Genomic DNA, 24,666 nt, shown 5'->3' with positions numbered 1-24,666 from the left:
AGATTAAAGTATCATTTCATCCATCTGTGCTTTTATTTTGGCTTCCAAAAATATTAATCAGATTAATATTAATCTAATAAATCTACCATAAACACAACCACAATAACACAAATCCACCATTAAACACTTCAAAATCCATTTAACTCTCAAAATTACAAAATTATAGTGATTGATAGATTGCCAGCCAAACAATAAAAACGCCAAACATCAAAACATAAAAAAAAATAATAATAATTACAAGACTTAATTAACTGGGAAATCAATAAGGATATCTGTTCAACCTCGGTTTTCAGTTTTGTGTCAAACTGCTTCATTTTAATCTATATGCATTTAAAAAGCATTATTAGGTTTATTATCAACCCAGTAAAATAATCAAACACTCACTGTAGAGAGAGATTTCTGTAGCTAATATTCATTATAAAATATTAAAACTTCTATTGTTTTGTAGAACATGAACATGTATAAAATATTAATCTGCGGTCTGAGACGGACAGCTGCCTGTTCTGTGTATGAAGATCATTTACATAGAGAGACACTTTGCATGAGAGAGTTTATAGTGCTGTGAGTTTAACACTTCATGACTGAGAGCAGAACACAACACAATCTTCATCATCACACAAGACACAACAACAACAATGAACAACATCATCATCCTCATCTGGACCATTGCAGCTTTTATTCAAGGTGGAATATTATGTTTTGATATGAATAATAAGCTATTGTTGTTTTTACCATTTTAATATAGGCTACCAATATTCTTCTCTAAAGGTGATTTATTGCCAAACTGACTTTATTTCTGTTTCTTCAGAATCCAGAGGAATCACTCTGACTCAACCTAAAGTTAAAACTGTCCAGCTGGGTCAAACAGTTACAATAGAGTGTAACATCGATGTAGGAATATACAGCAACGAGTTACACTGGTACTTACAGAAACCTGGAGAAGCTCCTAAACTCCTCATATATCGTATATCAAACCGTTACACTGGAACTCAACCTAGATTCAGTGGCAGTGGAACAGCAAGTACTGGAAAAGATTTCACTCTGACCATCAGTGGAGTCCAGACTGAAGATACAGGAGATTATTACTGTCAGAGTGCACACTATATCAGTAGTAGCTGGGTGTTCACACAGTGATAAAGAGTCGTACAAAAACCTCCGTCAGTCAGAGTCACAGTGACTGCACTGATACAGCTGAGAGATACAGCAGCTGCTCTACAACACAATCACACACAACACTGATCAACACAAACACTAATAACACAATATCATTATAACAGAAATATGATATTCCTGAAGAAAACAAGTCAGTGTTTTAATATGATCATCATGTTTTAGGTGTAATATATGATTCCTGTCAATCAAACTGAACAGACTGCATTCAGTCACTTCTGCTGTCTGGACGTGATGCTTTCCCTTTGATCCACAGAAAAAAAAAATACATTTTTACACAATTACTGTCAGAACGATTGATTCTGTATTTACAATCATAGATTTTTATGATTTTACTGACATTTTCATATACATTATCCCTTTGAAATATAATAGGTTTTTCTGCTCCCAGGTGGAAAAGACATACTATTGAATGTATTAAAAATATACTTAAAGTACATTTGTATCCACAACATGCTTATTTGAAGTGCATTACAATATATAAAATATTTAATATATTAATATTTATTATTTTTCTAAAAACAACTAAAAACCATGCTAAATATATGCTTAGTTGAGCTTTTAACACAAGCATACTTTAAGTGAAGTTTTAGTGTATTTATAATCATTTTAATGTTACTCTTACTTAAAGTGTATTTTATGCGTACTTTGTGTAAGAAGATAGCAAAATGATTCATGTTTTTTAGGGTTTAATGTAGAAGTACTTTATAACAATGTGTAGGTCCGCTGCAATGTGTTTTAAACATTTCTATAATGAGCATGTGCTTCTATCTGCTTTTCAAAAGTAAGATATTTTTGAAAAAATAATATATATTATAAAAAAAATATATATATATATTTTTTTTTAATATATATATTTTATATAGCACATTAAATCACTACCGCATAAACACATTATAGCTATATTTATTGTGTGTTTTAAGTGTCTAAGTGTATTCTTACAGTGTATAAACTTCTAATGTATTATAAATAATAAAAAAGTCAACTATGATTAAGCATTTATTAAGGATTTTTAATTCTAAGAATTCTAATGTGTTTGCAAATTATAATACATATATTCAAACAGTGACGCAACACTGTTAATCACTTGTTAATGTTATATGCATTATTGTTCCCTTTCACATGTCCTGTGATAAAGCAGTCTATAAATACTACAGTGTCTGAGTTACAAGCCCTCAGCTGCTGAAAATGATGCTTATATTCAATAATGTAATATTCATAACTGAAATGTTCTACAAATGGATAAACAGAGCTCTGTCATAACATTTCACTGATCTTTCATTTATTATGTATTTTGGTCAAGATATTATTATGCTGCTGTACTTTTTAATGTACTCTTGCATTTTATGTTTAATCAATTAAGTTTAATGATTTTTGCACCTTTTATACCAATTTTAATATCAGGAAAAAAGCAACTTAATAATAAACTAATATTGTAATTCTAATGCATTTCTAATGAGCTGAACTGCTATTGAAATATTATTGAATCACATTAAAATTTTGTATTAAAAGGATATTTTAAATGAATTGGAAATAAATACACTTACATTTCACTAAATGTACTTGAAGTGGTTCCAATTTTACACAATTTAATATATTAAAAAATATTGCAAATAGCAGATTTTAAGCATATCTTGAAATATGCTTAATATACTTCTTGTTTCAAAATAATAAATGTAATATGCATTTAGTATGGTATAATTTAAATAGAAATACATCCAAAAAAGAAAGAAAGAAAGAAAGAAAGAAAGAAAGAAAGAAAGAAAGAAAGAAAGAAAGAAAGAAAGAAAGAAAGAAAGAAAGAAAGAAAACAAAAAAGAATTTAAATATATTTCCTTTTCACTGCTTGACTACAGCAGAAGTGAAACTGGTGTGTTTCAGTCCAGATCATGTAACCAATCAAACAGTGACTCTGGGAGTGTGGGCTGAAAATCTCATTTGCATTGTCAGGGTGGAGTGATTGTGATCCTCTCAGAATAGAGCAGCTCTGTCTCCAGAGACCATGTTCAAACCCCAAGAGCTTTATTTGACTAGATTTACTGCTACTGATCGAGCTTCTGAAAAGCACCTGGACAAACACTACATGCATCTTCATCTGTTAGTTGAATGATGTTGTCAGACACAAATGGAGCTTGTTGAGAAGCTTTATTGAATGTTGCAGCAAACACAGCAGATTGAAAGATCAGCCAGTGCTTTGACACTAGAGCTCTCTTTCAGTATTGAGTTGTAAATGACTACAGCTGCAGCACTAGACTCATGTGAATCCTGCCTGACACAGGACACTCAGATACGGCTCATCTTCAGGAGAGAGCAGCGCTCACTGGAGAAACATCAGCACTGCGAGCGACTAACAGCGACTCTTCTGGAACGAGGCCTCATGAGGAGCTCCAGCATGTGTTACTCTGCAGACGTACAGATCTTTCTCTTCCCAGAGTGCTTTGCTGAGGGTCAGGACGCTACTGCGGCTGTAGCGGCCATTCTGCTCGCTCTCTGCGCTGGTCACAACCCCCTCGGTGACCTCTGAGCCGTCCAGTGTCCAGCTCACCAGCGCCCCCTGTGGAGAGTAAGAGCTGAGCAGGCAGAGCAGTGCGGCTGATTCTCCAGAGATCTGCAGAGAAGAGGGCGGCAGCAGAGACACTGAGGGCTTCACTGTGGGACCAGCTGCAGGAGACAAACACAACACATTCACAAACACAAACACACAGAAAACACACTGAAGCTCCAGCACTCTTCTGTCCTGCAGCAATCACAGCATTTCAACACGACTTTCAGCAGCAGACATGAGGAGTGCAGTCAAAATCACAACAATCTCATCATTCATCTTATTCAACATCACTACAACTAACATATACGCAATATAGACACTGACTGCTTTAAGTAGTTTTCATATCCTGAGATAAAGTTTGAATTATATGCTAAATATTGCCTTTTTCTTTTTCTTTTGTTTACACTTCTCAAAATGTAACTATTTTAAAGTGAAATCATGTGACCACAGTTCAGATCAAGTGAACATCATGTTGTTGATGATTTTAAATGAGCTGATATGCACACAATCACTGTATATTTCAATAACACTTCATGAACAAAACTAAACTTACTAAGACACAGACTGCTTTAATTCCAGTAGGTATTATATCCCAAAAATAGTCTTCATATCTTAGTTTGGCAAGATATTTAGTTTTTTCAACTCAGATTTTTTTCTTTGTAGCTCAATTTTAAACATTGATTTTTCATAATTAGAAAACAACTGAATTTATAAATTTACATAAAACAAATTTAATTTACAAACATTAATTTACGATTTACATTTCTATAAGTATAAATACGCACTGAATTATAAGAACAGCATGACTGAAAGAGATTCAGAATTATTGACTTAACTACAGAAAGTAGCTCCATTTACATTAAGATATCAAATCTATTTTTCTTGTATGACATCTACAATGAAAGATTAGCTATATATAACACAGAGCTGAAATTAATGAAGAAATCTCATAATTCAGTTCTCCTGAATATCTAAACATGACAATATTTTAGATTAAATAATTATTGTAAAAAATATTAAAACATTTTATTGTCACAAAATGTATTATTTTGTTGTTTCAATAAAATAAAAAAAAAGTTTTTAATGGAGAATTGAAAAGACGGACTTACCGAGCAGCAGTTTAGTTCCTCCACCGAATGTGTACCACAGTGATACAATCTAATGAAGCGGTCGTACAAAAACCTCTATTCCACTCGAGTGAACACAAACTCCAGCAGAGAGAGACACACTGATACACACTGATAGTACAAACACCTCAGCTGATGACACACTCAGTCATTTAGCTTGACAAAATTATATAAAAAAAAGAACAAGAAAATACTTTGTCATGTGCTGATATAATATTTTTTAAAGAAATACATGTAATGATCTGTCCTCTGAGGTGACCTTTGACCTCTTTCATCATGATGATGTTGTATGGTTTCTCATAATGATGCTCCTGTCCTTCATATGCAGCTCAATCATCATGAATCACAGAAAAACCTGCAGCTTCAGACAAATGAATCAGTAATCCTGAACGTTACAGACTCATATTATTAAATCCAGACTCACTTGACACAGCTATGAGTCCTGGCGAGCTTTACACAATCATGTGGAAAATTAGGCCACATTACAAGATTTCCCATATAGCACTGTCAACACTGATCAACCCTTTCCTGACTTTATCTAAATACAGTAAATTTTTTAAATACAGACTTTTTTTTTTTTTAGATAGTAGTATGTTATTTTACTAATAAGTAAATGATTGGTGCTTTTGACAAATATGTTAAAAATCATCTACATTAATATCATGAAGACTTCAGTCATTTCAGTGGCCTAGAAAAAGCTTATTTTATTCATAATGTTGGTCCCTCCTTATAATGGTCACCATCTTGAGATCACAAGACCAGATGAAAACTACTCACTTTATCTTGTTGACACGTATTTTATCACATAATTTAACTTAATAAATAAATGAATCATGCATGACTGTGAATGTTATTTCTACAGCCGCACTGAAAACTGAAAATACTGCATCCACACTGATAAATGTCAATATAGAGTCAAAGATTAATGTCACATCAACCAGCAAAGCATAAACAGATACAGTATTTTACAATGAATCAACATGTAATTATCACTAACCGTTTCAAAAATATCCCTCTGAAAATAAAATATTATATATAAAGAGTTTATTAGTTTGGTAGCAGCTCAAGCTGTTGTAAATCCTGCCCCCTTCTTTGCATCGTCAGCACATGCTTCAGTGCTCTGAGAGAGTTTATAGTGCTGTGAGTTTAACACTTCATGACTGAATCTGTTTATCATAATAACAGACACAACAACTAAAATGACATTCATCATCTCGATTTTGATTTTAGGAATATGTTTTGAAGGTAAGACCGTGTGCTTTAATGTACAGATTAATTGAAGTTCAAATATACATATATTATTTTATTTATTTTTTCTGAGAAAAGTTAAAGTTTTTATTTGTTCTTCAGACTCTGCAGGACAGGTGACTGTAACTCAGACTCCAACAGAGAAACATGTTCAGAACGGACAAACAGTCACTCTGACCTGTAAAACCAGCAGCGCCATTGGAAACCCTTCAACTGGTTGGTGTAATTCTTGTTTATCCTGGTACCTACAGAAACCTGGAGAAACTCCTAGACTTTTAGTGTACTACATTAAAACCCTCCAGTCAGGAACTCCATCTAGATTCAGTGGAAATGGAGCCGATCATGGAACTGATTTCACTCTGACCATCAGTGGAGTCCAGCCTGAAGATACAGGAGATTATTACTGTCTGAGCAGACACTATATCAACAGTAAATATGTGTTCACACAGTGATAAAGAGTCGTACAAAAACCTCCGTCTGTCAGAGTCACAGTGACTGCACTGATACAGCTGAGAGATACTGCAGATACTGTATTTTCTTTTTACAAATCCAGAACTAAATGAAAAACATGATCTTTAAACAAAACAATAATTAAAAATCATCATCATCTTGTACAAATGTTTACAGCTCTTAATGCATCGTGTTTCCTTCTTGAGCATCAGAAAATGTTCACTTTTTGTTACAGTTGTGCATGAGTCCCTCAGTTGTCATCAGTGTAAAACACTTTATCTCAAAATCATGCAGTCATCCTTGGAAAGGGGTCACATATGCAGATTATGCTGAAAACCCAAGGAACCTGGAGGATTTTACTTAAGAACAGTGGGCAGTTGAACTGGTCAGGAGGACTCAAAATCAACCACTGCAAAATATAAATGTAAAAACAGTAGTGCATCATCAAGGTAATGACACAGTATTAAAGGGGTCATATGATGCAATTTCCTGTTTTCCTTTTCTTTAGTGTGTTATGTAGCTGTTTGTGCATGTATACGATCTGCAGAGTTACAAAGCTCAAAGTCTCCCACAAAAGGATTTATTCTATCTATAAGAGAAGGCTGATCCAGACCAGACTAAAACACCTCATTAAAACACGCCCCCACATGTCTACATCATGATGTGGAAATATTTGCATAATGCCACCCAAATAACTGCAGTAGTGTTGATGCAGCCATGACAGGGAGACGCTGTGTGTTTCTGTGCGAAAGCAAAACCACTTTATTTGGCCTTCCCAAAGTAGATGTAGTTAGGAATCATTGTTAAGATTTGTTTACAGCAGAACAGCACAACCCAAACCCATTCAAATATGTGCAACGCATTTTATGGACGACAGTTTTGTGAACCTAGGAGAGTACAAGGCTGGCTGTGCACAAAGACTATTTCTAAAAAAAAAGGGTTAATTATGGCTTTGCTATGACAATTTGGCGATTCTGCACCAGTGACTGTAAAAATGTTTCGTAAGTTGAAGTATTTGCTACTGACTGTTCAAACGCAGAATTTTGCACCATGTGTATATGAGAGAGACAGGGTCACATCACAGTGGAGTTAACTGTCTTAACCGCAGCTTGTTTGCTGCAAATACATACGAGCATCATCACTGTGTGTCTCATTAATCTGTTACCCTTTCGGGCTTGAACTGATGGTAAAACTAAGGACATCATTAACTGTCTTTATATTTATTTTGAAAGCTGAAGCTCGCTATTATGGTCGTTACATTTCCGACGCGCACTTGTGGTGTTCGGCCAATTAAAATGCACTGGGTCAGCCGGCCAATCAGAGCAGACTGCACTTGTCTGAAGGAAGGGCTTTGTAGAAAACGACGTGTTTGAGAGAGGCGGGGCATAGAGGAACAACAATAATGTATAGTATTCCAAAATAATGTGTTTTTTTCTGTTACACCAAATGCACAAAATAACAATCTTTAAAATAGCATCACATGACCCCTTTAAGATTTGATTTTAAACAGGGTCATTTTTATAAATTCAATTATTTATTTTGTCTTGTGAAGTATATGTAAACATGGCAGAACTGTTATGAGTAGTAGATTACTTATGCACAGAACTGTATATTAACTGATCAATTGAGTTAAATATCAGTAGTAGTACAATGTACTTATTGTCTTCATGTTGTATCACAAAACACATTTGCTGCTATTAAGGTGAGATGTGGTAAGGTTAGGGATAGCATTCATTGTTTTGTTTTGGTTTTGGTTTGGGGGTGACTAAAGTGGTAAGAATTAGGTGAGCTGTGTAATGACAGATAAAATTGTAGAAATTAATTACATGCGGGTATTTTAATAGAAGTACAATGTAAAAACATGTATGTACCCAATAAGTGCGTTGTACCAAATTATTAATTTAAATGTTACAAATGAGTTAAAAACACTTAATATAAAGTGTGTCCAATAGGATCTATAGATAAAAACACCTGAAAAAAAAATACCATAAAAGTATACTATTTCAAGTCAATTGTGTTAGTATAGAAGTTTTCAAAGAACATATAGTTTAAAAAAAACACAAGCATGAAAATCATGATACACATGATGTCCTTTGACAAGCTGTGTTTCTCTCATGCAATAATAATAGGGTAACACTTTATTTCAGGGTCTCTTAACTAATTGCTTATTAGCATGCATATTACTAGAATATTAGTACATTTATTAGTAGTAATTAAGCACATATTAATGCCTTATTCTACATTCCTAATCCTACCCAATACCTAAACTTAACAACTACCATACTAGCTATTAATAAGCAGCAAATTAGGAGGGAAACGTTGTAGTTAATAGTGAATAAGTGTTCCCTATTCTAAAGTGTTACCAATGATGGTTTACACATCTAGAAATCAAGCAGAGTATGGTATTATCATGTGAGAAAGTTTATTCAAGCTGTTTATTGAATATAATCCAGTTTGGTAGCTCTTCGCCGCTGTATTCGCATGTAGAGTGGATGATAAGCATTCTTGCATTGTTAGTTATAATCTGCTTATTTAATATGGACCACCACCTGGACATCGGAGACCAAGACAATCACCTATATAACCTAAGCAGTGGCAGACAGGATCATATTCACCATCAGACTCTGCAGAAAAAAGAAAAAGAAAGGAAAACAGAGGAGGATTATGTTTTGAGTAGTAAAATATGGAAGGTAGGTGAAATTCTGTATTGAGGGTGAATTAAAGATGAGTAAATTGATTATTTTGTTTAATGATTAGAAAGGGAGCAAGAGCAAAAAGAGACATACATTCTGCCCATGTTGGTGGTGTCCGATCGCTGCAAATTTCTTGAATTTTAATTTCCACCTGCCCCTTCATCTGAGTACATTTTAAAGACAAATGTTTCTAAACAATACTAGAAAAGTCAGCTTGTAACAATTGCAGAACCCTTTTTATAGGGTTTTATAAAGAACCATACTTTGAAAATGCTATATAGGTTCTTACTGGTGTTATAAATAACCCTTTTAATGGTAGTTTTCCATTAATATTTGTATATTAATATAATTAATTTTAGTATTATATTTTGTATTAATATTGTTTTTTTTTACCCCTCTATCTGCCTCGTCTTATCATATCTTGTACACAGCAAAATCCCTGGTGTCAAATTTATGAGTTCACACACAGAGTAAAATTAATTCTATTCACAGACCATTTGCTCCCGCTCTAAATAGAGTTAAATTAACACTGAAGCAGAGCTAAAGTTAATGAGCTAATTAAGTGACTAACTAAGTGATGATTGAGCATTAGTGAGACAATCAGGGAACTGGGCCTCCTTATGAACACTACTGATTTTTCTCACATTGATGAAGTTATGGCTCCTGAGGCTAAGGTTGGTGCCTTTACTTCCACTATCATATCTATCTTGGACAAAACAGTTCCATTAAAGAAAGTCTCTATTTCAAACACACAGAGGTGGGTAGTCCAGGGGCCAAAGAGTAAAAGTCCTGCCATATGTTTATTCCACCCATGAACTCAGCAGCTGATTTCACCAGAGGAGGAACCAAGTCCTTCCTTTCAAGTCACAAGAAAGTCTGTGCTTGTTTATTAGGGACACATTGGTGTCTCACAGTGGATTCGAACCCGGGTCTCTCACACCAAAGGCATGTGTCTTATCCACTGCGCCATCACCACCACCGTTTTCGTGAAGAGCGTGCAATCTGTGATCGCGTGCAGTTGCTGACGCTCGCTAAAGTGTTCAATTGCTTTCTTATGTGCGCTGTTTTATCGGTACTTTCTCTTTCAAAATCGATCGCGTTCAGCAAGGAGGGGAGAGGATGGAAAGTGGGGAGGCACAGTAACTCGTTTGAGGGGCCACGGCCCACGAGTGCCCCCCTTGGCGCCGGCCCTGCTGTGCGCTCTCTAAAGACGCGCTCTCTCCTTCGAGCACGCGCCGCAATGTCTTCTAGCAGTACCAAGTGTGCCATGCCTCCAAACACAAGGTGAGACACAATAATCACCGTTTATATAAGGATAGATCATGTGATTTGTTGTTTGGATCTCTAATTGTATATATATATATATATATATATATATATATATATATATATATATATATTTCACATCCAGCACACTCCCTCTTTGAACTGTTACTGTCTGGTCGACGCTACAGAGCTCTAAGCACCAGAACAACCAGACACAGGAACAGTTTCTTCCCTCAGTCAATCCATCTCATGAACACTCAATAAATAAACGTGGAACACACAACTAATACATAATCCATTCACCACACTCACTTATTTTATTTTTATTTTTATCATTTCTAATTTGCACATACTTGACCTGTACACACATAGTTGTCTATATTATATATTATATATTGGGGTTTTTTTGTGTTTTTTTTTTTGCTGCTTGTACATTGGTTATTGGCTATTTCTTGTTATTTTGTTTTTATTACCTGTGTCCTGTCCTGTTGCTGTCTTTCTGTTGCACTGTGGAGCTTCTGTCACTATAACAAATTCCTTGTATGTGTAAACATACTTGGCCAATAAAGCTCATTCTGATTCTGATTCTGATTCTGATTTATATTATTGGACCTCTAATTATTCTTTATTATCAATTTTAATGCCTAGTTACTTTTCACCCACCCTGTACATAACATATCTAATTATATGTGGGGTTCTTTATACATGCTTATAAGGCCCCGGGCGTACATGATTATTGCGTACGTGTGGTATAAGTTGTTCTTGAATTTTTTCGTACATTTAGAATAAATTTTAGTACGAAAGTTTTTGATGATACATGATTTATTCGTGAAAACTAAACATGCGTACGCACAAATTTATGTTTCCGTGAAATGTGCGTACGCATGTTTAGTAAATGAGACCCATTGTCTTATATTTGGGTCAATACAGTAATTACATAAATAAATACTGAGCAATAATAATTACTTTAAACTTACTTTGGGATTATGTTTAGGGTTTTGGTTTAATTACTTGAAATGATGCATAATTTACTGTTGTTACAGTAAGTACCGTACATGTAGCAGTTGTAACGACATCTCCTTAAAATAAAGCTGTTGTAAATCCTGCCCCCTTCTTTGCATCGTCAGCACATGCTTCAGTGCTCTGAGAGAGTTTATAGTGCTGTGAGTTTAACACTTCATGACTGAGAGCAGAACACAACACAATCTTCATCATCACACAAGACACAACAACAACAATGAACAACATCATCATCCTCATCTGGACCATTGCAGCTTTTATTCAAGGTGGAATATTATGTTTTGATATGAATAATAAGCTATTGTTGTTTTTACCATTTTAATATAGGCTACCAATATTCTTCTCTAAAGGTGATTTACTGACAAACTGACTTTATTTCTGTTTCTTCAGAATCCAGAGGAGTCACTCTGACTCAACCTAAAGTTAAAACTGTCCAGCTGGGTCAAACAGCTACAATAGAGTGTAACATCGATGTAGGAATATACAGCAGCTACTTAGCCTGGTATCAGCAGAAACCTGGAGAAGCTCCTAAACTCCTCATATATGCTATAAACACCCTCCAGTCAGGAACTCAACCTAGATTCAGTGGCAGTGGAACAGCAGATACTGGAAAAGATTTCACTCTGACCATCAGTGGAGTCCAGACTGAAGATACAGGAGATTATTACTGTCAGAGTTTACACTATATCAACAGTAAAGCTGTGTTCACACAGTGATAAAGAGTCGTACAAAAACCTCCGTCAGTCAGAGTCACAGTGACTGCACTGATACAGCTGAGAGATACTGCAGCTGCTCTACAACACAATCACACACAACACTGATCAACACTAACACTAATAACACAATATCATTATAACAGAAATATGATATTCCTGAAGAAAACAAGTCAGTGTTTTAATATGATCATCATGTTTTAGGTGTAAAATATGATGCCTGTCAATCAAACTGAACAGACTGCATTCAGTCATTTCTGCTGTCTGGACGAGATGCTTTCCATTTGACCCACAGAAAAAAAAAAAAATACAATCTTACACATTTACTGTCAGAATGATTGATTCTGTATTTGCAATCATAGATTTTTATGATTTTACTGAAATTTTCATATACATTATCCCTTTGAAATATAATGGGTTTGTCTGCTCCCAGGTGGAAAAGACATACTATTGAATGTATTAAAAATATACTTAAAGTACATTTGTTTCCACAACATGCTTATTTGAAGTGCATTAAAATATATTAAATATTTAATATATTAATATTTATAATTTTTCTAAAACCAACTAAAAACCATGCTAAATATATGCTTAGTTGAGTTTTTAACACAAGCATACTTTAAGAGAAGTTTTAGTGTATTTATAATCATTTTAATGTTACTCTTACTTAAAGTATATTTTATGTGTACTTTGTGTAAGAAGATAGCTGTCACGAATCCTGGCCATGCTCTTCCGTTAACTCGCCACCAGATGTCACTCACTCACCACATTGACTCTTACACTACACAGCACACTGGACTACAGTTCCCACAATCCATTGCACAGATCACAGCTGTCACCATTCACGCATCACACACACCTGATTATCATTTCACAATCACTCACTCACTCACAATTTAAGTCTGGGACTTGCTCTTGCTCAAGTCCGAGTATTGTTAGCGTTTATCACTAACCCAGCGATAGCAACTTTACAGAGCCATTGTTCTAGTCTTAGTCTTGCCTTGTTTTCCTGCCGTGTCTGACCCTGCCCGTGTTTACTGGATTTACCCCTTTGCCTTGCCGTTTGGACTGTGTTCGCTCCCCGTTTGGATTATTGTTTTCGTTTCTGGATTATCTCTCTGCCTTGCCCCTTTGGATACTGTTCGCCGTTCGTCGACCCACGCTTGCTCCACGGATTGCTCTGTCTTGCTTCTGCCATACCTATTTGCTGTCTCCTGACCCTGCCTGTATGACCATGTTGTATAATAAAGCTTTGCATATGGATCCGCATGTCTCACGTCTCGTCAGCCCCGTTACAGAATACTCGGCCACAAGAGGATCCAGCGGCTTTTATAGTAGACATTGGCCAGGTATGGACACTGCACGACTGTTGTTAACCCTCGAGCAGGGTTTGAGACCGCTCGAGGAATACATACAAGAGTACTTAGACCTCGCCTATTTTTCTGATCTGCCGGACTATGCTCTAATAGATTTTTTTTGCGAGGGCATTAATCAGCCGCTCCGGTCAAAATTAATCCGCGAGGGTCCCCGTTCATCTCTCAGTCAATTTATGGACTATGCCTTGCTGTGTGTGGGCTCTCCGTTCACTGTGGGTGTCGCGGAGGAATGCAACACCGCACTCACTCGCAAAATGGCGGCAACACCACCCCGTAGCGTCATTGCTGCCAGTCACGAGCCAAGTCGAGTCCCTGCCTATTTCAAAGAGCCAAGTCAAGCCACAGCCTGCGTTAAGAAGCCAGAGTCTGCTCGCGTCATTCCTGCCCAGCCAGTACGTCATCGCGCTACAGGCTGCAGCGAGGACCCTCTCCCCTAAAAGCACAAGTGGCCGCTGTCTGCATAATAATTCAAAAAGACAATAATAAGTCAAAGACATAAAGATTAGATTAAAAGAGAATTTTGATTAAATAATATCCAGTATACTTGAACCAGCTGTTAAGTTTTTAATCTTTAGATTAAAGTATCATTTCACCCATCTGTGCTTTTATTTTGGCTTCCAAAAATATTAATCAGATTAATATTCATCTAAAAAATCTACCATAAACAAAACCACAATAACACAAATCCACCATTAAACACTTAAAATCCATTTAACTCTCAAAATCACAAAATAATAGTGATTGATAGATTGCCAGCCAAACATTAAAACATTAAAAAATAATAATAATTACAAGACTTAATTAACTGAGAAATCAATAGGGATATCTGTTCAACCTCGGTTTTCAGTTTTGTGTCAAACTGGTTCATTTTAATCTATATGCATTTAAAAAGCATTATTAGGTTTATTATCAACCCAGTAAAATAATCAAACACTCACTGTAGAGAGAGATTTCTGTAGCTAATATTCATTATAAAATATTAAAACTTCTATTGTTTTGTAGAACATGAACGTGCATGAAGAAATTAATCTGTGGTCTGAGACGGACAGCTGTCTGTTCTGTGTATGAAGATCATTTACATAGAGAGACACTTTGCATGAGAGAGTTTATAGTGCTGTGAGTTTAACACTTCATGACTGAGAGCAGAACACAACACAATCTTCATCATCACACAAGACACAACAACAACAATGAACACCATCATCATCCTCATCTGGATCATTGCAGCTTTTATTCAAGGTGGAATATTATGTTTTGATACGAATAACAAGCTATTGTTGTTTTTACCATTTTAATATAGGCTACCAATAATCTTCTAAAAGGTGATTTATTGACAAACTGACTTTATTTCTGTTTCTTCAGAATCCAGAGGAGTCACTCTGACTCAACCTAAAGTTAAAACTGTCCAGCTGGGTCAAACAGCTACAATAGAGTGTAACATCGATGTAGGAATATATGGCAACGGCTTATACTGGTATCAGCAGAAACCTGGAGAAGCTCCTAAACTCCTCATATATGCTATAAACAGCCTCCAGTCAGGAACTCCATCTAGATTCAGTGGCAGTGGAACAGCAGATACTGGAAAAGATTTCACTCTGACCATCAGTGGAGTCCAGCCTGAAGATACAGGAGATTATTACTGTCAGAGTTACCACTGGATCAACAGTAAAGCTGTGTTCACACAGTGATAAAGAGTCGTACAAAAACCTCCGTCAGTCAGAGTCACAGTGACTGCACTGATACAGCTGAGAGATACTGCAGCTGCTCTACAACACAATCACACACAACACTGATCAACACTAATAACACAATATCATTACTATTAATAGAAATATTGTATTTCTGGAGAGAATGAGTCAGTGTTTTAATATGATCATCATGTTTTAGGTGTAATATATGATCCCTGTCAATCAAACTGAACAGACTGCATTCAGTCACTTCTGCTGTCTGGACGTGATGCTTTCCATTTGATCCACAGAAAAAAATAAATAAATTTTTACACATTTACTGTCAGAATGATTGATTCTGTATTTGCAATCATAGATTTGTATGATTTTACTGACATTTTCATATACATTATCCCTTTGAAATGTAATGGGTTTGTCTGCTCCCAGGTGGAAAAGACATACTATTGAATGTATTAAAATTATACTTAAAGTACATTTGTATCCACAACATGCTTATTTGAAGTGCATTAAAATATATTAAATATTTAATATATTAATATTTATTATTTTTCTAAAACCAACTAAAAACCATGCTAAATATATGCTTAGTTGAGTTTTTAAATCATATTCTTAACACAAGCATACTTTAAGAGAAGTTTTAGTGTATTTATAATCATTTTAATGTTAATCTTACTTAAAGTATAGTTTATGTGTACTTTGTGTAAGAAGATAGCAAAATGATTCAGGTTTTCTAGGGTTTAATGTAGAAGTACTTTATAACAATGTGTAGGTCCGCTGCAATGTGTTTTAAACATTTCTATAATGAGTATGTGCTTCAATATGCTTTTCAAAAGTAAGATATTTTTGAACAAATAATATATATTATAAAAATATATATATATTTTTTTATATATATATATATATTTTAAATAGCACATTAATTCACTACAGCATAATATATAGCTATATTTATTGTGTGTTTTAAGTGTCTAAGTGTATTCTTACAGTGTATAAACTTCTAATGTATTATAAATAATAAAATAAGTCAACTTTGATTAAGCATTATAATAAGGATATTTAATTCTAAGAATTCTAATGTGTGTGCAAATTATAATACATATATTCAAACACTGATGCAAAACTCTTAATCACTTGTTAATGTTATATGCATTATTGTTCCCTTTCACATGTCCTGTGATAAAGCAGTCTATAAATACTACAGTGTCTGAGTTACAAGCCCTCAGCTGCTGAAAATGCAAGTCATACTCAAAGAAGCAACAATCCACTTATGACAAAAAACTCTTCTGTTTCTCTGTATTGTTCAGCCATTTGCACGCTTAAGTGTGGGGTTTTTTTCCCTTCATAAAATGTTGTTTTGATGCTTATATTCAATAATGTAATATTCATAACTGAAATATTCTACAAATGGATAAACAGAGCTCTGCCATAACATTTCACTGATCTTTCATTTATTATGTATTTTGGTCAAGATATTATATATGCTGCTGTACTTTTTAATGTTCTCTTGCATTTTGTTTAATCATTTATGTTTAATTATTTTTGCACCTATTATACCATTTTTAATACCAGGAAAAAAATTAATAATAAACTAGTAGTGTAATTATAATGCATTTCTAATGAGCTGAAATGCTATTAAAGTGTTATTGAATCACATTAAAATGTAGTATTAAAAGGATATTTTAAATGAATTGTAAAGAAATACACTTAAATTGCACTATATGTACCAATTTTACACAATTTAATATATAAAAAAAATATTGCAAATAGCAGATCTTAAGCATATCTTGAAGTATGCTTAATATACTTCTTGGTTCAAAATAATACATTTAATATGCATTTAGTATGGTATAATTTAAATAGAAATACATTAAAAAAAAAAAAATTTCCTTTTCACTGCTTGACTACAGCAGAAGTGAAACTGGTGTGTTTCAGTCCAGATCATGTAACCAATCAAACAGTGACTCTGGGAGTGTGGGCTGAAAATCTCATTTGCATTGTCAGGGTGGAGTGATTGTGATCCTCTCAGAATAGAGCAGCTCTGTCTCCAGAGACCATGTTCAAACCCCAAGAGCTTTATTAGACTAGATTTACTGCTACTGATCGAGCTTCTGAAAAGCACCTGGACAAACACTACATGCATCTTCATCTGTTAGTTGAATGATGTTGTCAGACACAAATGGAGCTTGTTGAGAAGCTTTATTGAATGTTGCAGCAAACACAGCAGATTGAAAGATCAGCCAGTGCTTTGACACTAGAGCTCTCTTTCAGTATTGAGTTGTAAATGACTACAGCTGCAGCACTAGACTCATGTGAATCCTGCCTGACACAGGACACTCAGATACGGCTCATCTTCAGGAGAGAGCAGCGCTCACTGGAGAAACATCAGCACTGCGAGCGACTAACAGCTACTCTTCTGGAACGAGGCCTCATGAGGAGCTCCAGCATGTGTTACTCTGCAGACGTACTGCTCTTTCTCTTCCCAGAGTGCTTTGCTGAGGGTCAGGACGCTACTGCGGCTGTAGCGGCCATTCTGCTCGCTCTCTGCGCTGGTCACAACCCCCTCGGTGACCTCTGAGCCGTCCAGTGTCCAGCTCACCAGCGCCCCCTGTGGAGAGTAAGAGCTGAGCAGGCAGAGCAGTGCGGCTGATTCTCCAGAGATCTGCAGAGAAGAGGGCGGCAGCAGAGACACTGAGGGCTTCACTGTGGGACCAGCTGCAGGAGACAAACACAACACATTCACAAACACACAGAAAACACAAACACTACATAGATTTCATTGAAACCTCATAAAAGAAGCGAAACATATTAAGATATTTACTGCTTTAAGCCCAGTAGTCTTATTTCCCTAAATAATGACTTTTCATTTTAGTTAGGTGAGATATTCAACTCAATTTCAAACAGAGATTGTGTGACTACAAATGATTTCACTGGAATTAGAAATGAATCAGTGAGTTATATTTTTGTATAAACTGTGCTTTTATTAAAATGCACTGAATTATAAGAACAACACGAGCGAAAGAGATTCAAAATCATTGATGGATCTATAGAAATAGCATACATTTAGTACATTTTAAAGTATATATTTTTCATTTAATCTCTTTTTTCAATGTATAATATACATGTGATAAACTAATCAAATCAAGAATGAGCCACATTATAAAAAAATAATAATTCAGTTCTTCTGAATATCTAAACGTCACAATACTTTAGATTAAATATTTACTGTAAAACTATATTTATAAAATGTGCAACAATTTGCAATAAGGTTCATAAGTTAACGTTAATTAATGCGTTAATTAACATTTACTAACAATGAGCAATAAATGTTTTACAGTATTTATTAATCTTAGTTAACCTTGATTAATAAAGGTGAGGCAGAAGCAGGCTCAGAGAGAGAGGAAGAGACAACTCTATCAAAACATCTACAATAAAGTCTGAAATTACTACAGTGCTGTCCTCTCTTTTAATTCTACTCTATCAGTCAAAAGTTTTCGAACACGAAGGTTTTTAATGTTTTTTAAAGAAATAAACTCTGGTTTGGGTCTCTTCTGCTCAAGCCTGCATTTATTTGATCTAAAGTTCAGCAAAAACAGTAACATTCTGAAATAGATTTTACTATTTATTTCTATTTAATATTCTATTTGAATATATTTTAAAATGTAATTTATTCCTGTGATTTTAAAGCTGAATTTTTAGCATCATTACTCCAGTCACATGATCCTGAGATTAATAAATGCTTTACCAGAATTTGTAATTATTAGTTCATGTCATAATTAGTTAATGTGGTTAACTAATATTAACAAATGAAACATTATTGTAAAGTGTTAAATAAAATATAAGTGTTAGTTTTTTTTCTGATTCAATTGCAAATTAAAAAATAATACAAATAATTGTGCACAATCTAAATGGTATGTTTGCAGTGGAGAATTAAAAAGACAGACTTACCGAGCAGCAGTTTAGTTCCTCCACCGAATGTGTACCACAGTGATACAATCTAATGAAGCGGTCGTACAAAAACCTCTATTCCACTCGAGTGAACACAAACTCCAGCAGAGACAGAAACACTGATACACACTGATAGTACAAACACATCAGCTCTAAATAATACAGTTTTTATCAAATGTTTTTCAAATGTAAAAACTCCTTCACTCAAAATCTTTTTTAAAACGTAAAAATGTATATCTGTCTCACATAACATGACTTCGACTCACCACTGAATCAATATTGATTTCAGACATGAATCTATATTAATTGTGCAATCTTATTTTAAGTTAATTCAGTTGAAATCAATTTATCATTGAGTCAAAGTGTATTTCATCTTGCTTATATGTTATAGAAATAGCTGCTTTATTCTACATAATGGTGGTCCTCGCTCGTGAATATCATGATATAATATAAATGAATATAATAAATAAATAATGGGTGAGAAATATTTCTGAAGAGGGTGATTCTAAGAAGGTTTTTGTGTCGTGCTGCATTCAGTGTAAAGTTCTTATTTTGATATTCTATACTTTATTTAAAGGTGATGATGTTGCAGTGTACCGTATTGACCCGAATATAAGACGACCAGATATACCTTTTGGAAAAAGGCTTTTTGAAAACCAAATCTTCTCTCTCTCTCTCTCTCTGTAAAACACATTTTTTCTTAAATTATTTTCATATTGCATATTTTTCCTTTTTTAATTTTTGTTTTGAAAGTATAGTAAATGCTGGTAAAATCTACCAACAATAACATTTAAAAATATACACTTTCTGATATACCATGAAAATAACAGGTAGCCCATCTGAATTATATAACATGTAGGCTATCCATCTCATAGTAGCCTACCAAAATTGTATTAACAGTAGAAGATAAATCTTATTGTCGTCTTCAAATCTGAGTACTGTCTTATGTTTTAAAATCATTTACAGAGTGATGTTCCCATCAGGCTAATGACGGTCACGACTCATGCAGCTGTAAGCTTTTCTTTTTCTTTTGTTTTCACTCGTGATGTTTAAAACACACATTGCATTACATATTTCATGGCACACTCATTTTACGCGTATTTGGCGCCAGATATTGTTGTGGGTGTATTACTGACATGTCAAAGTCTAGGCCTTGAATATAAGACAACTGCGTATTTTCAGATGTATTCCCAAGAAAAAAACATTGGGTCTCATTCACTAATAAGTGCGTACGTTTTTCGTATTTATACGCACATTTGAACTTCTCACGAAAACTTTCCGCCTGATTCACAACAGGTGCGTACGAACATGAGCTTGTTCTTAATCTCCTTCTTCTGTTAGTGAATCTGGGGTCTTCTAAAAGAGCGCCCGCGTGCACGAGGTTAGTGATTAGCATAATACACGCCCACACCAGCTCCATATAAGGGCTTTCCGCAAAGCGGCACTCGTCTAGAGAAAGACAATTATGGCATCGAAACAAAAGACAAAGAAAAATAACTTTAACGATAATGAACGTGAGGTTTTGCTCTCGGAGGTAGAAGCCAGAAAAAAATGTGTTATTTAAAAGCAACTGAACAGTCATGGCGCCAGGGCACTTCCATCGGGGGGCATTTAAATTTCTAGGGGGGGGGGGGGGGGGGGGGGGGGGATGGGGGGGGCACAAATCATGTTGTGTGTGGGGGGGGGGGGGGGTTTCGTGAAGAGCGTGCAATCTGTGATCGCGTGCAGTTGCTGACGCTCGCTAAAGCGTTCAATTGCTTTCTTATGTGCGCTGTTTTATCGGTACTTTCGCTTTCAAAATCGATCGCGTTCAGCAAGGAGGGGAGAGGATGGAAAGTGGGGAGGCACAGTAACTCGTTTGAGGGGCCACGGCCCACGAGTGCCCCCCCCCCCCCCCCCCCCCCCCCTTGGCGCCGGCCCTGCTGTGCGCTCTCTAAAGACGCGCTCTCTCCTTCAAGCACGCGCCGCAATGTCTTCAAGCAGTACCAAGTGTGCCATGCCTCCAAACACAAGGTGAGACACAATAATCACCGTTTATATAAGGATAGATCAGGTGATTTGTTTGGACCTCTAATTATATATATATATCTATTCATATAATTGGACCTCTAATTATACTTTATTATCAATTTTAATGCCTAGTTACTTTTCACCCACCCTGTAAATAACATATCTAATTATATGTGGGGTTCTTTATACATGCTTAAAAGGCCCCAGGCGTACATGATTATTGCGTACGTGTGGTATAAGTTGTTCTTGAATTTTTTTTGTACATTTAGAATAAATTTTAGTACGAAAGTTTTTGATGAATCATGATTTATTCGTGAAAACTAAACATGCGTACGCACAAATTTTTGCGTGAAATGTGCGTACGCATGTTTAGTAAATGAGACCCATTGTCTTATATTCAGGTCAATACAGTAATTACATAAATAAATACTGAGCAATAATAATTACTTTAAACTTACTTTGGGATTATGTTTAGGGTTTTGGTTTAATTACTTGAAATGATGCATAATTTACTGTTGTTACAGTAAGTACCGTACATGTAACAGTTGTAACGACATCTCCTTAAAATAAAGCTGTTGTAAATCCTGCCCCCTTCTTTGCATCGTCAGCACATGCTGCAGTGCTCTGAGAGAGTTTATAGTGCTGTGAGTTTAACACTTCATGACTGAGAGCAGAACACAACACAATCTTCATCATCACACAAGACACAACAACAACAATGAACAACATCATCATCCTCATCTGGACCATTGCAGCTTTTATTCAAGGTGGAATATTATGTTTTGATATGAATAATAAGCTATTGTTGTTTTTACCATTTTAATATAGGCTACCAATATTCTTCTCTAAAGGTGATTTATTGACAAACTGACTTTATTTCTGTTTCTTCAGAATCCAGAGGAGTCACTCTGACTCAACCTGAAGTTAAAACTGTCCAGATGGGTCAAACAGTTACAATAGAGTGTAACATCGATGTAGGAATATACAGCAACTACTTAGCCTGGTATCAGCAGAAACCTGGAGAAGCTCCTAAACTCCTCATATATTATATATCAAACCGTTACACTGGAACTCAACCTAGATTCAGTGGCAGTGGAACAGCAGATACTGGAAAAGATTTCACTCTGACCATCAGTGGAGTCCAGACTGAAGATACAGGAGATTATTACTGTCAGAGCAGACACTATATCAACAGTAAAGATGTGTTCACACAGTGATAAAGAGTCGTACAAAAACCTCCGTCAGTCAGAGTCACAGTGACTGCACTGATACAGCTGAGAGATACTGCAGCTGCTCTACAACACAATCACACACAACACTGATCAACACAAACACTAATAACACAATATCATTACTATTAATAGAAATATTGTATTTCTGAAGAGAATGAGTCAGTGTTTTAATATGATCATCATGTTTTAGGTGTAATATATGATTCCTGTCAATCAAACTGAACAGACTGCATTCAGTCACTTCTGCTGTCTGGACGTGATGCTTTCCCTTTGATCCACAGAAAAAAAAAATACAATCTTACACATTTACTGTCAGAACGATTGATTCTGTATTTGCAATCATAGATTTGTATGATTTTACTGAAATTTACATATACATTATCCCTTTGAAATGTAATGGGTTTGTCTGCTCCCAGGTGGAAAAGACATACTATTGAATGTATTAAAAATATACTTAAAGTACATTTGTATCCACAACATGCTTATTTGAAGTGCATTGAAATATATTAATATTTAATATTTTTCTAAAAACCAACTAAAAACCATGCTAAATATATGCTTATTTGAGTTTTTAAATCATATTCTTAACACATGCATACTTTAAGTGAAGTTTTAATGTATTTATAATCATTTTAATGTTACTCTTACTTAAAGTATAGTTTATGTGTACTTTGTGTAAGAAGATAGCAAAATGATTCAGGTTTTCTAGGGTTTAATGTAGAATACTTTATAACAATGTGTAGGTCCGCTGCAATGTGTTTTAAATATTTCTATAATGAGCATGTGCTTCAATATGCTTTTCAAAAGTAAGATATTTTGAAAACAATATATATATATATATATATTCATATATTTGATATAGCACATTAATTCACTACAGCATAATATATAGCTATATTTATTGTGTGTTTTAAGTGTCTAAGTGTATTCTTACAGTGTACAAACTTCTAATGTATTATAAATTAAAAAAGTCAACTATGATTAAGCATTATAATAAAGATATTTAATTCTAAGAAGTCTAATGTGTGTGCAAATTATAATACATATATTCAAACACTGATGCAAATCTGTTAATCACTTGTTAATGTTATATGCATTATTGTTCCCTTTCACATGTCCTGTGATAAAGCAGTCTATAAATACTACAGTGTCTGAGTTACAAGCCCTCAGCTGCTGAAAATGCAAGTCATACTCAAAGAAGTGACCATCCACTTATGACAATAAACTCTTCTGTTTCTCTGTATTGTTCAGCCTTTTGCACGCTTAAGTGTTTTATTTTTTCCTTCAAAAATTTTGTTTTGATGCTTATATTCAATAATGTAATATTCATAACTGAAATGTTCTACAAATGGATAAACAGAGCTCTGCCATAACATTTCACTGATCTTTCATTTATTATGTATTTTGGTCAAGATATTATTATGCTGCTCTACTTTTTAATGTACTCTTGCATTTTATGTTTAATCATTTAAGTTTAATGATTTTTGCACCTATTATGCCATTTTTAATATCAGGAAAAAAGCAACTTAATAATAAACTAATATTGTAATTCTAATGTATTTCTAATGAGCTGAACTGCTATTGAAATATTATTGAATCACATTAAAATGTAGTATTAAAAGGATATTTTAAATGAATTGGAAATTAATACATTTAAATTGCACTAAATGTACTTGAAGTGGTTCCAATTTTACACAATTTAATATATTAAAATATATTGCAAATAGCAGATCTTAAGCATATCTTGAAATATGCTTAATATACTTCTTGTTTCAAAATAATACATTTAATATGCATTTAGTATGGTATAATTTAAATAGAAATACATCAACAACAAAAAAAAGAAAGAAAGAAAGAAAGAAAACAAAAAATAATTTAAATCTATTTCCTTTTCACTGCTTGACTGCAGCAGAAGTGAAACTGGTGTGTTTCAGTCCAGATCATGTAACCAATCAAACAGTGACTCTGGGAGTGTGGGCTGAAAATCTCATTTGCATTGTCAGGGTGGAGTGATTGTGATCCTCTCAGAATAGAGCAGCTCTGTCTCCAGAGACCATGTTCAAACCCCAAGAGCTTTATTTGACTAGATTTACTGCTACTGATCGAGCTTCTGAAAAGCACCTGGACAAACACTACATGCATCTTCATCTGTTAGTTGAATGATGTTGTCAGACACAAATGGA

General features: G+C 34.7%; 1 long non-coding RNA gene and 1 gene segment (V, D, J or C); both read right to left on the bottom strand.

Annotated features, from left to right (window-relative positions):
- Window positions 1–3,300: 3,300 nt before the first annotated feature.
- LOC306868249 lies at window positions 3,301–5,880 on the bottom strand. Its single transcript, XR_013784092.1, has 2 exons — window positions 4,825–5,880; window positions 3,301–3,831 (listed from the first exon to the last, which is right to left on the bottom strand). It is a non-coding gene; the product is annotated as an uncharacterized lncRNA (long non-coding RNA).
- Window positions 5,881–17,477: 11,597 nt separating this feature from the next.
- LOC306868308 (immunoglobulin lambda constant 7-like) lies at window positions 17,478–19,534 on the bottom strand. The segment is given in 3 exons: window positions 19,508–19,534; window positions 19,242–19,290; window positions 17,478–18,008 (listed from the first exon to the last, which is right to left on the bottom strand).
- Window positions 19,535–24,666: the final 5,132 nt, after the last annotated feature.

The sequence above is a fragment of the Barbus barbus genome, assembly GCF_936440315.1.
Source record: "Barbus barbus genome assembly, chromosome: 50".
NCBI classification, from domain to species: domain Eukaryota; kingdom Metazoa; phylum Chordata; class Actinopteri; order Cypriniformes; family Cyprinidae; genus Barbus; species Barbus barbus.
The sequence above is the reverse complement of the archived record's forward strand: the minus strand, read 5'-3'. Positions and strand labels throughout refer to the sequence as shown.